At 39.0% G+C, this 15,173-nt stretch overlaps 1 pseudogene; it reads left to right on the forward strand.

Moving 5' to 3' along the window:
• The first annotated feature begins 282 nt into the window (after positions 1–282).
• LOC149565610 (gamma-glutamyl peptidase 5-like) overlaps positions 283–15,173 on the forward strand; it is a 28,368-nt pseudogene continuing 13,477 nt past the window's right edge.

The raw sequence follows: 15,173 nt of genomic DNA on the forward strand, positions 1-15,173 counted from the left end.
TTCAAGTTCCAGAATCCCAAATCAAGGGTTTCAGATTCCCATTCATAAATCATATTCCAGCAACCAAACAGGCCCCTAGTGATGAAGTAGGCAGTGATAAATCCACAAGCCCACACTTCACTTGTACAATGGGCATTTATATGCCCTCCAAATCATCCTATAACTGACACACATGTTCTTTTCATTTTCACTCCCTCATTTTTCCCTCTACTCTTTTCATTCCACTCTTTCTCTGTTCCTCAGCTCAGCAAGGAGCCTCCGAAATTCGGGAAAAACAAAAGAATGGGAAGGAGATTTGGAGTTCTATTGTGTGTGCCAAATCAATACTATGTACAAAAGATTTACGGTGGTTATTTTAGTATTTTTAAGGGCATGCCGAGGGAGGCTGAAGGAAAAGGGGATATGTTCAGAGTATTGGAAGAGAAATTTTGGGCCATGGAAGATGTTTGTAAATACAATGGATTTGTGGTTTCTGGTAGCCGATTTGATGCGCATGGAAATGATGAGTGGATCTAGGAGCTCTGTCATTTTCTCTAGACTTTGCACTCAATGCGGATCAAAATTCTTAGAGTCTTCTTTGGTCACCAGGTGCCCTTGCCTTACCCTTTCTTTCCTTCCATTTTCCTTTATTTCAAAGAAATCTGCTTTGATATTTTCAATTTCTTTCTCGTTTCATTAATTTGAGTGATTTCTTATCGGTTTAATCTATTTAGATTTGGTCTTTGCAGTCAAATCTTGGGAAATTTTTGTAGAAGTTCATGTATTTTTTGATTTCTTCTCTCTCTCTCTTTGACATTTTCATCCATTAGCCAATTTGAACATATGAGATGCGGTCTCCCTTTATTTCACAAAATTTTCCTTTTCTTCAAAGGATTTTGCTTTGACATTTTGTTGATCTGATTGATTTATTAGTAGTAGTATCTGTTTAGACTCTATCTGTGTAGCCAAATGTTTGAAATTTATTTGTATTAAGTGCGCATATTGTTTGTTCTCTTCTATCTTGAAATTTTCATCCGCTTTAGCTGATTCAAGATGTGGCTTAACTTAGGAATTTAGAACTGTTCACCCTACTTAAGTTTAAGCTTTTGACAAAGAAAAACTCGATTTATCACTCTATTTAGTTTAGACAATTTTTATTTCAAATCCTTGCTAGCTCCCTCACTACAAAATTATTGTTTTCTTGTTGACAACTTTCTCCTTGATCATTTTTTCAAGGTTCCTTTATTTTATTTTATGAGATTAGGAATGCACGGTCACGGAACATGAAAATAGTTATAGGACAGAGGTATATAGAGAAAATTAAAATAGTAGCAAGAAACAACACCGACTATGGTGCAACATATTTGCACCAAGCCATTGCCTGTCTGCATGTCCTGCCCTATCCCTGATGTGGTTATGTTGTCCTTTACTCACAGGGTAAAAAGAAAGAAGTTTATGTTTCCTAGAGAGTGATTAAAATTATTTTATTCTTTTTAAAACTAAAATGCTTTTATATATTTTAATAGGTCATAAAAGCAATACTTAAACTCTTTTTAAAATCAAACCATTTTAATATTTTTTAGGATTTAGTTTAATTTCTAAAATCATAGATAATATCTCGTATGTGAACATTTTTAATGATATGTTAAAAAAAAGTTTTAATCTTCAATTATTTTAATATAAAGAATACTAAAATAATTTTATTTTTTTAATAAAATATTGAAAATAATAGTTATATTAGAAAAAAATTAATTTACTTGTATGATTATTTACATTAATTTCTAATTATATTCTGACAAGAATTTTCTTTATTATTTTGTAATGATTTAAGTTTTATTCATCTTTTTTTATATATTGAAATAATTATATTATTGATTAAAAAATCAAAAAATATTTTAAATATTTTTTATTTTGATATTCATAATAATATTCGTAAACTTAAATTTCTAAAAAAAATTAATTTTTTTGATCGGTAAGAGGTTGAAGCCAAGATTAATTATTATGTATTATTTTATTAAGCACGGGTAGATTTGAACCGAAGACCTCTTTGATAAGAGGCTCACAATTTACCATTGTGTTGTAGGCCCTTGCCTAAAAAATATTAATTTTTTAATAATATTATACTATAATAAATTTAAATAAGCTAAAAATTTAATATTAAATAAATTAATAAGTAGGAGATAAATTGCTATGGAAATTATCTCCTACTTATTAATTGATGAGCTTAAGGGGCTTTCTAATGAATGGTTCATAAAGCACAAGACTTAGGCAAGGTTTTGCAAATGGGGTTGCAAGCTTTTGGTTTAACCATGGAGGAAACTCTGTAGTTAAGCATGCTCAAGTTAGAGTAGTACTTGGTTGGCTAACCTCCCGAGAAGTCTCTATGCTTCACCCCAGTGATCATCACCTAGATCCAATGAGCACTAAGTGCTCTATTTATTCTCATGAGAGATAAATTCATGTTGAATCACTACTCATGAAACATGGGTCAATGAGTTTGACTCAAAATAACATAGTTAAATCCTGATAGCAATACCACAATTTGAGTTGCTATGGAAATTATCTTTTACTTATCAATTGATGAGCTTAAGGGGCTTTCTAATAAATGGTTCATAAGGCACAACACTTGGTGAAGGTTTTGCAAATGGGGCTGCAAGATTTAGGTTTAACAATGGAGGAAACTCTGTAGTTAAGCATGCTCAAGCTAGAGTAGTACTTGGTTGGGTGACCTCCTGAGAAGTCCCGGTGCTTCACCCCTGTGAGCATCGCCTAGATCTAATGAGTGCTAAGTATTCCATTTATTCTCATGAGAGATGGATTCATGTTGCATCACTACTCATGAAACATGGGTCAATGAGTTTGACTCAAAATCATATAGTTAAATCCTGATAGTGATACAACAATTTAACTTTTTGTGGAAATTATCTCCTAGTTATCAATTGATGAGCTTAAGGGGCTTAATAATGAATGGTTCACAAGGCACAACACTTGGCGAAGGTTTTCCAAATGGGGTTGCAAGCTTTGGGTTTAATGATGGAGGAAAATCTGTAGTTAAGCACACTCAGGTTGGAGTAGTATTGGGATGGGTGACCTCCTGAGAAGTCCTAGTGCTTCACTCCTATGAGCATCACCTAGATCCAATGAGTGATAGCAATACCACAATTTGACTTGTTGTGGAAATTATCTCTTACTTATAAATTGATGAGCTTAAGGGGCTTTCTAATGAATGGTTCATAAAGCACAAAATTTGGTGAAGGTTTTTCAAATGAGGTTGCAAGCTTTGGGTTTAACCATGGAGGAAACTCCGCAGTTCAGTGTGCTCAGGCTGGAGTAGTATGTGGTTGGGTGATCTCCCGATAAGCCTTGGTGCTTCACCCCTGTGAGCATCACCTAGATCTAAAGAGTGCTAAGTGTTCCATTTATTCTCATGAGAAATGGATTCAAGTTGAATCACTGCTCATGAAACATGGGTCAATGAGTTTGACTCAAAATCACATAGTTAAATCCTGATAGTAATACAACAATTTGACTTTGTAATAACCCTGACAGGTTATTGCTTTCTCCAGCACCAAAAAATACTAAAACTTCAAAGGTTTGACATTTCGTCAAACAATTAGCAATCGAGCTCTGATACCACTGTAATGACCCTAGCTATAAAGGTCACTAAATCCCAATACGATACGATGGCAATTTGCAAACAAGCTTTTAATGACAACCCGTTAATACTCAGTATGCAACCGTTAACAAGTAAGGGTGTAATAACTCTCGAGAACTAATTGTTTAACATGATACAATAGACAATGATACCCTCAAGTTTTAAGAAAGGATCTAATTACAAGCAAATTCTTTATATATCCAACAATAGTCCAAACTGAATACAGAGCCTGTACAATAGCTAATAGTATCAAAAGGAAAACTTTAATTGGCCTTTACCCGTAGTCGTCATGGGACTGGTCGCACTCACACTTTGGAAGGAATGCCCTTCTTCAAACTTTTGCTGCGAGACGATGCCGGCACTGATCAGAGACTCGTCATCGATCCTGCAGGTCAGACTGTCATGATAATCTAGCTGTTAACAGCATCCCGTGCCCACCAAGACCGCACCTTCCTGAACCGTAATGAAGATCAATATATAATGCCGTCCTCCTGCTTTAATTTGGCAGTCCACGTTGAATGTGTATTCATTGGTTAATTCACCGCTTTTCAGGTCTGTGCGATCTGATATAAAATAGCACCCATGAATTGATTATGGCCTTCAACTTGCTCTTGAGAAATGCCTATTACCCTCGATATGTGGTTGCTGAGTGCGGCTTCAATAATTATTGTAAATTCGATTGCAAAACACCGCCGATTGCAACAAGATTAAATCCACTTCACAAATCACTGAACCCGATAGCACCTACGGCCTCGTTCCGGGGATATATACAGACGTGATGTTTCTGGAACTTTGCCTCCCACAAAAAACCCTTCACTCCCACGTTTCCTTTTAAAAATCTTCAAATATGCGGTTGGCGCTAATGTTGTACTACAATCCGGCCTGCCCAAAATCATTATATGCAAACGGCTTCCAAAATCAATTCGAGTCGATTTCTCCTCCAGCTCGACTTCAACATGATCTTTGTAATTGCACTCGGTCAGACTTCAGCCTTAACCATATACGGAAATGTTGCTGGAAGGTTGTCTGTTCATACTGCAACTTTGCTGAAGAAGTCGCTTTAACAACTGATCTTGTAAAACCTTGTAAATGACCTATATCTTCAAACTGAATTCCCAAAATAGTCCTGCCAAAATTTGGCATTAAGCCACCAATTCTGCCCTGATGAAATGACTGAATGTCACCTCCAATCTGCAATAATTCAGATGATATTTCACACCCTCAAAATTGCGTACCTATTGAGAGTTATCGTTCTCAATGGCCAACTGTGACAATTGCCGAAACCCTAGGTTTCCACAATGCACACGTGATTGAATCACAACCTGAAAATCAAAGAGAGATAATCAACTGCCTTGATTCGAATGGAGCCCCGGGGTGCCTATTTATTCTTTTCCCTCCATCCTCTCCAGAGACTTCTAGAACCTTTTTGATCTTATCCCTCAAGTGACTTTATTAAATATTTTCCAAGTCACTTTATTAAATACAAGGTTATCTTTTAATATTATTTATTTAATTAAAATAATTAATTAGTCATCCTTGGACAACCATTAATTAAATTAATTAAATCGAACTATCACCAAAAAATTTGGGGACATGACAGACTTGCTGTGGAAATTATCTCCTACATATCAATTGATAAGCTTAAGTGGCTTTCTAATGAATGGTTCATAAAGCACAACACTTGGTGAAGGTTTTTCAAATTGGTTTGCAAGCTTTGGGTTTAACAATGGAGGAAACACTAAAGTTAAGTGCACTCAGGCTGGAGTAGTTCTAGGATAGGTGACCTCTTGGGAAGCTCTGGTGCTTCACCCCTGTGAGCATCACCTAGATCCAATGAGTGCTAAGTGTTCCATTTATTATCATGAGAGATGGATTCATGTTTAATCACTACTTATAAAACATGGGTCAATGAGTTTGACTCAAAATCACATAGTTAAATCGTGATAGCAATACCACAAATAAATAAATTATTTAAAAGTTTTACTTTATAAAAATAGAAAAATAATTAATTTAATTTTAAGATTATATCTATAGTATTATTTTTAATTTCTATATTATTTTGTATGATTTAAGTCTTATTAAATACATAATATTAAAAATCTAATAAATTTAAGTAAACTAAAGACTTAATATTAAATTATTATTTAAAATTAAAATAATATTATATATATATATATATCTAAATATTCAAAAAATAATTAATCTATAATTTTTATGATATTTAAAAAATGTATTAAACTTATCTTTGAATCAATACTTGATTATTATTATTATTATAATAATGATTAAATATTGAAAACATTATAAATTAATTTAGTTTTAAAGCTATACCTATATTGATTTTTTAAATTAGAAAATATAAAATATTTTAGTACTTTTTATTAAAAATAAAACTAAAATGATATGCATAATAATATTATAGGAGACTATGCTTCAATTAAATATTGGTTTAAGAACATTAAAATTTTCATTCTTAGATTCTTATGTTTTAATTTTTTATTAGAAAAAAAATGTGCACCTTTTGTTAGAGGAGGGCAAAGGTGAGGACAATAGGCACAGGCTAAGACAGAAGGGCAAGGTTTTGGCTTCCGGCTGGGTGCAAATATGTTGCACTGTAGTCGATGCTACCAGAAACACACCAACAGTGTCAAAATTGTGTGAAGGAGCCACATGAATACAAGTTATAAGACATCAAATTTAATCAAATTTGTTGGTGTTAAATCAAATATTCTTTTGATATTAAATTTTTTTTTAGTTACTAAAGACAAATTTAGTTACTAAAGAAGAAATTCATGGTTAGAAAAAATCTAACAGTTGTACTTTGTAATTGTAATTTTATTTCTAGTAATCAAATATATGTATTCTTTGAAAAGATAAATTATATAACAATATATTGATTTTTTAATTTGGTTGAAGGGTATGTGTAGGATCATGGTCAACAAAACTATGGCCCCTCTTGACACATTCAAACTAACCAAATGGGTCCCTAGGGCCCTTAGGGCCCCCAGGGACATATGTTGTCATGAAATGAGTCAATAACCTATGAACCCCCTTAATGCATTGGAACCAACCAAATGTGTCTCTAGGGGTCCTAGGGCCCCTAGGGACGTATGTTGTCATGAAATGCATCGAAAGGGGTCATAGGTCAACCTATGACCCCTCTCGACACATTAGAACCAATGAAATGTGTCCCTAGGGGTCCTAGGGCCCCTAGGAACATACGTTGTCCTGAAATGCATCGAGAGGGGTCATAGGTTAATCTATGACCCCTCTCGACGCGTTCGAACCAACCAAATTGGTCCCTAGGGCCCCTAGGGACACTCATCATAAAATGCATCGAGAGGGGTCATAGGTTAACCTATGACCCCTGTCAATGCATTTGAACCAACCAAATGCATCCCTAGGGGGCCTAGAGCCCCTAGGGACATATGTTGTCATGAAATGTGTCGAGAGAACCTATTACAAATCTTAATGCATTCAAACCAACCAAATGTGTCCCTAAGGACATATGTTGTCATGAAATGCGTTGAAAGGGATCATAGGTTAACTATGACCCCTCTCGACACATTGGAACCATCCAAATGCATTTCTAGGGGTTCTAGGGCCACTAGGGACATATGTTGTCATTAAATGCATTAAGAGGAGTCATAGGTTAACATAATGATCCCTCTGGACGCATTCAAACCAACCAAATGGTCATTTATTGTCATGAAATGCATCGAGAGGGGTCATAGGTTAACCTATGACCCCTCTCGATGCATTCGAACAAACCAAATGCATCCCTAGGGGTCCTAGGGCCCCTAGGGACATATGTTGTCATGAAATCCATCGAGAGAGGTCATAGGTTAACCTATGACCACTCTCGACATATTAGAACCAACCAAATGTGTCCCTACGGGTCCTAGGGACCCTAGGGAAATGTTTTCATGAAATGCATTGAGAGGGGTCATAGGTTAACATATGACCCTTCTCGACTCATTTAAACCAACTAAATAGTTCCCTAGGTCCCCTAGTGATATACATTGTCATGAAATGTGTCAAGAGGGTTCATAGGTTAACCGATGACCCCTCTTGGCACATTCAAACTGGCCAAATGCGTCCCTAGGGGTCGTGGAGCCCCTAGGGACATACATTGTCATGAAATGTGTCAAGAGGACCTATGACCCCTCTCGATGCATTAGAACCAACCAAATGTGTTCCTAGGGGTCCTAGGGCCCCTAGAGACTTTTTTTTCCATGAAATGCATCGAGAGGGATCATAGATTAACCTATGATCCCTCTTGACACATTAGAACCAACCAAATGCGCGTCTAGGGGTCCTAGGGCCCCTAGGGATATATGTTGTAGTGAAATGTGTCAAGAGGGGTCATAGGTTAACCTATGACCCTTCTCGATGCATTTGAACCAACCAAATGGACATTTGTTGTCATGAAATACATCAAGAAGGGTCATAGGTTAACCTATAACCCCTCTCGATGCATTGGAACCAACCAAATGCGTCCTTAGGGGCCTTAGGGCCCCTATGGACATATGTTGTCATGAAATGCGTCGAAAGGGGTCATAAGATAACCTATGACCCCTCTTGATTCATTAGAACCAATTAAATGTGTCCCTAGGGCCCCTAAGGACATATATTGTCATGAAATGCATCAAGAGGGGTCATAGGTTAACCTATGACCCCTCTTGATGCATTCGAAGCAACTAAATGGGTCCTTATGGTCCCTAGGGACCTTAGGGACATACACACTATCATGAAATACATCGAGAGGAGTCATACGTTAACCTATGACCCCTCTCAACATTTTCAAACCAACCAAATTCATCCCTAGGGGTCCTAGGGCCCCAAGGGACATACGTTGTCTTGAAATGCATCGAGAGGAGTCATAGGTTAATGACTGATTAGAACCACCCAAATGCATCCCTAGGGGTCCTAGGGCCCCTAGTGGCATATGTTGTCATGAAATTTTTTGAGAGGGGTTATAGATTAACCTATGACCCCTCTCGATGCATTAGAACCAACCAAATGTGTCCCTAGGAGTCCTAGGGCCCCTAGGGACATATGTTGTTATGAAATGCATCGAGAGAGGTCATAGGTTAACTTATGACCCATCTTGATGCATTCGAACCAACCAAATGTGTCCCTAGGGTTCCTAGGGCCCCTAGGGACATAGGTTGTCATGAAATGCATCAAAAGGGGTCATAGATTTACCTATGACCCATCTTGACACATTAGAACCAACCAAATACATCTCTAGGGGTCCTAGGGCCCCTAGGGACATATGTTGTCATGAAATACGTTAAGAGGGGTCATAGATTAACCTATGATCCCTCATGATGCATTAGAATCAACCAAATGCACCTCTAGGGGTCTTAGGGCCCCTAGGGACATATGTTTTCATGAAATGCATTGAAAGGGGTGATAGGTTAACCTATGATCCATCTTGACACATTCGAACCAACCAAATGGGCCCCTAGAGACAAACGTTGTGATGAAATATGTTGAGAAGGGTCATAGGTTAACCTATGACCCCTTTCGACACATTCAAACCTACCAAATGCGTCCCTAGTGCTCCTAGGGCCCTTAGGAACATATGTTGTCATGAAATACATCGAGAGGGGTCATAGGTTAACCTATGACCCCTGTTGACGCATTGGAACCAACCAAATGTGTCTCTAGGGGTCCTAGGACCCCTAGGGACATATGTTGTCATGAAATGTGTTGAGACGGGTTATAGATTAATCTATGATCCCTCTTTACACGTTAGAACCAGCCAAATGTGTCCCTAGGGATCCTAGGGACATATGTTGTTATTAAATGTGTCGAGAGGGGTCATTGGTTAACCTATGACCCCTCTCGACACATTCAAACAAACCAAATGGGTCCCTAGGGTCCCTAGGGACATGAGAACCAACCAAATGGGTCCCTAAGGCCCCTAGAGACATTCCTTGTCATGAAATGTGTTTAACCTATGACCCGTCTTGATGCATTGGAACTAACTAAATCCATCCCTAGGGGCCATAGGTCCCCTAGGGACATATGTTGTCATGAAATGCATCGAGAAGGGTCATAGGTTAACCTATCACCACTCTTGATGCATTAGAATCAGTCAAATGCGTCCCTAGGGGTTCGAGGGCCCCTAGGGACATATGTTGTCATGAAATGCGTTTAACCTTTGACCCCTCTCGATGCATTCGAACCAATCAAATGGGTCCTTAGGGGCCCTACCTAAGGCCCCTGGGGAAATACATTGTTATGAAATGTGTCTCTTGATACATTCAAACCAACCAAATGCGTCCCTAGGGGTCCTGTGGTCCCTATGAACATACATTGTTATGAAATGCGTCAAGAGGGGTCATAGGTTTACCTACGACCGCTCCTGATGCATTGGAACCAACCAAATGTGTCCCTAGGGGTCTTAGGGCCCCTAGGGACACATTTGGTTCGTTCCAATGCATCAGGAGGGGTCATAGGTTAACCTATGGAAATATGTTGTTATAAAATTTGTCAAGAGGGATCATAGATTAACCTATGATCCCTCTCGATGCATTAGAACCAACCAAATGCGTCCTTAGGGGTCTTAGGGCCCTTAGGGACATATGTTATCGTAAAATGCATCGAGAGGGGTCATAGGTTAACTTATGACCCCTCTCGAAGCATTCAAACCAACCAAATGCGTCCCTAGGGGTCTTAGAGCCCTAGAGCCCTTAGGGACATAGGTTGTCATGAAATATGTTGAGAGGGGTCATAAGTTAACCTATGACCCCTCTTGATGCATTGGAACCAACCAAATGTGTCCTTAGGGGTCCTAGGGCCCCAAGGGACATATGTTGTCATGAAATACGTCGAGAGGGGCCATAGATTAACTTATGACCCCTCTCCACGCATAAGAACCAACCAAGTATGTCCCTAGGGGTCTTAGGGCCCCTAGGGACATATGTTGTCATGAAATGTGTCAAGAGGTGTCATAGGTTAACTGTTATTGTTCCCATGCCCCCCGCTAAATTTCAAATTTCATATTTTTTTCCTGCTAATCCAGCTTGTTCTGCAGGGTTATGCTGTACGAGCTCGTAATGGCAGAAAGGTGTGATCAGAGGCTACCAGGGGATACGTTTTGTTGTCGTAATGGCCAAGGCTTCCCAGGGCTACAAGCTCGTAATGGTGAAATGTTTGGCCGAAGGCTTCCCAGGGCTACGAATTGCATTATGAGCGAAGGGACGGAGGTTTATCGCGTGGTGATCTCTACATGCACATTTCAAAGGAACCCGTAAGATTGTAATACCCGTCAAGGCATAAGGCCTGTCGTAGCGTAAAGCTGGTCTGAAGGGCACATAAAAGGTTTTACGACTTTAAGCTAAAGGGTTCACGCAAGAGCGGAAGTGGAGTCCAGTTGTGATCACGGGCATACGTCCTCAGGTTCACGGACAACCGTAAAGCTTAGTTCTAGCAGCGAAGGTGTCAGGTGGGCCCAGTGGCAGCAAATAAGGTGAAGACACGTCACCCAACACAGACAGACTCAGCCTGCGTGTCATGTTTATGGTCTTACATTTGCAATGTAAGCGTATGGACCAAAGGGTCGTGTCATTTTCTCTCCATGGTCACGGGTTCAACCTTAGTGTACAAGCGTAAAAGGTGAATAAAGGGTGGAGGATGGCTTACGGCCTTATAGATAAGAGGAAAATGTAAGAGTGGGAGGTCAGTGGTGAAGGTTCTCCGAGCATACGAGATAAAGGAGCCGTAAAGGCGTAATGCCTGTCACGGCATAAAGGCCTAGCCTTACAGATAAGAGGAAAACGTAAGAGCGGGACGTCAGTGGTGAAGGTTCTCCGAGCATACGAGATAAAGGAGCCGTAAAGGCGTAATGCCCGTCATGGCGTAAAGGCGTAATGCCCTTCATGGCGTAAAGGCTTGGTCTAAAGGGTGGAGAAAGATTTTAAGGCCTTATGGAGATAGGGCAGACGTGAGAGTAAGACGTCAGATGAGATGACTCTCCGAGTTTACGAGATGGAGGAAGCTCATAAGGGCGTAAAGGAATTGTTGAGCCGTGTGATCAAAGACTCCAAAACGAAGAGTCCTGATGTTATAGGTTTTCCCTGTTGTAGAGACGGAGAAGGAAGAGAGGGTCAACCATGTAAAGACTTCAGCAAGGTGGAAAAACGAAATAAATTTATGGTTCACGTGGCCTGTTTTGGATGCAGAGTTCAGTCAACTTGCTGATTTTGCTATTTCATGCCCTAGAAGCGGTGCAGATCGGGTTTTACCGCGCATATCTGATCTTCATGATCGATTCTAACTACCCCGGAATGAATGCTGAATAAGAAGAAACACTCCACCGCGTTTACTAATCCATCTACCCAATCAAAGTGTAGTAATGGCGCCGTTTCTATCTTCTCAAGGCCTGATTTTAGTTAAGATCAAATATCATTGCCCTGGATCCATATCTACGATCAATTTTTTTCCATAATTACAGGACTTCAATGTAGTGGTTGAAGGGTAACTCTAGCTAAAAGTATCTCAGTTATGCCTGCACTATAAAGGAAATTTTTGTACATTTTCTAAAGGTCGATCATTCTCTGATTTTTCTCTACTATTTCTCTACAACCCCAGTGTAAATTCCCCTGCCTCTAAACTGTATGATATTCTACTGTTTTCTCCTTCAGCCATTGATATGAAAGTGCAAAAATTTTGCCTCTCATTGATGTTTTATGGAAATCAGTAATCTGCATGGCTATATCTCTTCCAACCTTTGAATGATATATAAGTGAATCTTCTATTTCCTTGTGTCATTCATCTTGCTTTTCTGATCTGCATGTGATTATTTGATTGAAATAAGTCTGAATGTGTAATATCCTTAGTTTCATTCTGGTTCAATAGTGCATACATGGGCAGAGATTGGTCTGAACACTCTATTTTGGTGCATCACCTCTTTAGATTAGACTAGGTAGATTTTTCTTTCATGCTCTCTTTCTCCCTTTTCCTCTCCAAGAGTAGTTAGGTGCATCCTAATAGTAAGAGGAAGCCGACCTTCTCCGGAGACTCAACCTCACAGTTCAAGTCCCACAGCTTGGAGGTTGTTTCCATGTTTCACTAGGTTGTCCTCACGCATAGGCTCTGGACAAGGGTGCAAACCTAAGTGACAATAGTTTTTGGCACACCCGGTGGGACAACAAAAAATCTTAGAATTTCAAGCCTACTAGTGTCAAAAGAGAAGATTTCAAGATTAATACTGAAGAGATAGTACTGGCTTCGGTGTTCAAGCCTTTAAGAGGTTCATTCTTCAAAGTACTTGGCGACTCTAAGCTTCAATACATATCTGGTTCCAGACCAAAGTTGCAGTGATACATGCCCAGAGCTGAAATAAGGGCATCTTCTAGAGGTAAGTTTCATTATCAAGAACTTTCAATTTCAAATCTTAGAAGAAGGAAGGCTAGAATATCTTTATCACCAGTTAGGAGTACAGTAGTAACAAATACCCCTACAAGATCTATCTCTACTCCTCCTGCTGTTAGATCTCAGCCTAGATTGCCATCAATACATATCAATAGATCACTTGTCTATATGGCGTTGCCTAGAGCTCATACTTTTTCCACCTTTAATGGTGGGAGCCCTCTCTTATTAGCCCAAAGGCATGATATACCAGTAGCTGCTCTCAAAATTATACCTGAGTTTACTGGTGAGACTTCTATTTCTCCCTCAGAGCATATTCAAAAGGTTGCAAATGTTTGTAATATTCATGGTATTACAGAAGATGATGTTGCAGTTAGACTTTTAGCCTCATCTTTGAAAGGAAAAGCATTACAATGGTATAGAGGTTTAGCTCATGGTTTTATAACAGATTGGGATGGATTAGGAGCAAGATTATGCAAACATTTTGAGGATAAAAGTGACTATTTGTCACTTTTAGAGCAGTTGACTACTATAAAAAGAGCCCCCCATGAATGTATGATTGATTTTAATTATAGATTTCAAAAGACATGGGATAGAATACCTGCTTCAGTGAAGCCTACCTCTGGTAATGCCTTCTTGCATTATCTTAGAGCTTTTAATAGGGATATTGCCACCACAATCCAAACTATGGGAGGAGATACCTTACCTAATGCTTATGAAATAGCAATAAAATTAGAGAACATCCTAATACAAGGAGGTAAGTTAGCTCCAAGGCCTCTTATGCCTTTCTTTCCTGATGTTCCAAATCATCAACCAGCAATGGCTCCCCTTCCCACAACTTCTACATCTCCATCCTTTGTCCCAGTCCCTCAAGCTTCCACATCCTCAAATGGGATAGATGAAATCAAGGAGATTATACAATCTATGATGTTGAATATAAATAAGGAGTTAAAGGATCATGGAAAGAGGCTGGAGGATAATTCCTCTATAATATAGAAAGTGAGCAACAAGGTGGTGACTTTAGAAAGACAACAAGCTCAAAGTAGTAAACCTCATCAATTCCAATATCAGACTCCAAGCGGTGGTAGGCCTCCAAATCCTAATCATTGGAATAATTCTTTTGATCAAAATAGGAAAGGTGGCCATGCTTCAACCTCAAATGCAAACCAAAGTAGGGCCATAGTCCCTCAAAACAATATGACTCAAGATCAGGATTTTTGTCCATCTTGCAACTACTCCTATGCCTATTGCATGTGTCAGAAGGTTGAATCTTTTATGGCCTTGACAGTCCAAGAACCTGCAGCAAGACAATCATTCAAGGAGGATCAATGTAAGAATTCCTCAGATATGCAAAGACAAGGTGATTACTCTTTTATGAATCATCAGATGGAGGAGCATTGTAATGTAAACTAGGATTCCATTGCTCATAACACTAGAAGCAAAAGAAGAGCTATGGAAGAGATTGTATTTCCTCCTCCTAACCAGGCCTCAACTTCAAATGCAATACCTCATGAGCAAGAAACAAATAACCAGTCAAGTACCCTTCAGTAGCAAAGGAAAAATCATGGCAGAAAAGATGCAAGTGATCCTTAGGTTATTCCATATCAACCTCATACAATTGTAGCTCCTAAAGTTCCTACCAAGGCACCTGCTATGCCATTCAGTGTGGTAGAGAAAATGAAGAAAACTAATGTGAATATCTCTATGTGGGATGCTGTTGCCACTATACTCATGCAAAAGAGGTTGCTGCAACAAGAATTGGAAAGAATTGAACCAAAAGATCAGACACCCATCATGGAAAGTGCCACAAGTCTAGTACAACCATCGAGGGAGGTAGAAGCAAGAAAAAAGGTTAGACCTCCTCCATTTTATGTTTCTTTAATTATAGGAGGCAAACTAGTCCATAATTGCATGATTGATTCAGGGGCTAGCAGTTCAGTAATGCCTAGGTGTGTTGCTGATGCTTTAGGAATGAAATATGAGCCCATTGTTAGGGATGTATTGTAGTTGGATGGTAGTACTGTCAAGACTATAGGGATCCTTAGGAATGTGGAGATGGCCTTACATGCATGCCCTAGTTGTACTGTAATGCAAGATATCTCTGTTGTTGAGGTCAAGCCATATTTTTCCATCTGTCTGTCAAGAGACTTTACTG

This window comes from Cupressus sempervirens, chromosome 3, assembly GCF_028749045.1.
Source record: "Cupressus sempervirens isolate cs-2001-9-10 chromosome 3, ASM2874904v1, whole genome shotgun sequence".
Taxonomy (NCBI): domain Eukaryota; kingdom Viridiplantae; phylum Streptophyta; class Pinopsida; order Cupressales; family Cupressaceae; genus Cupressus; species Cupressus sempervirens.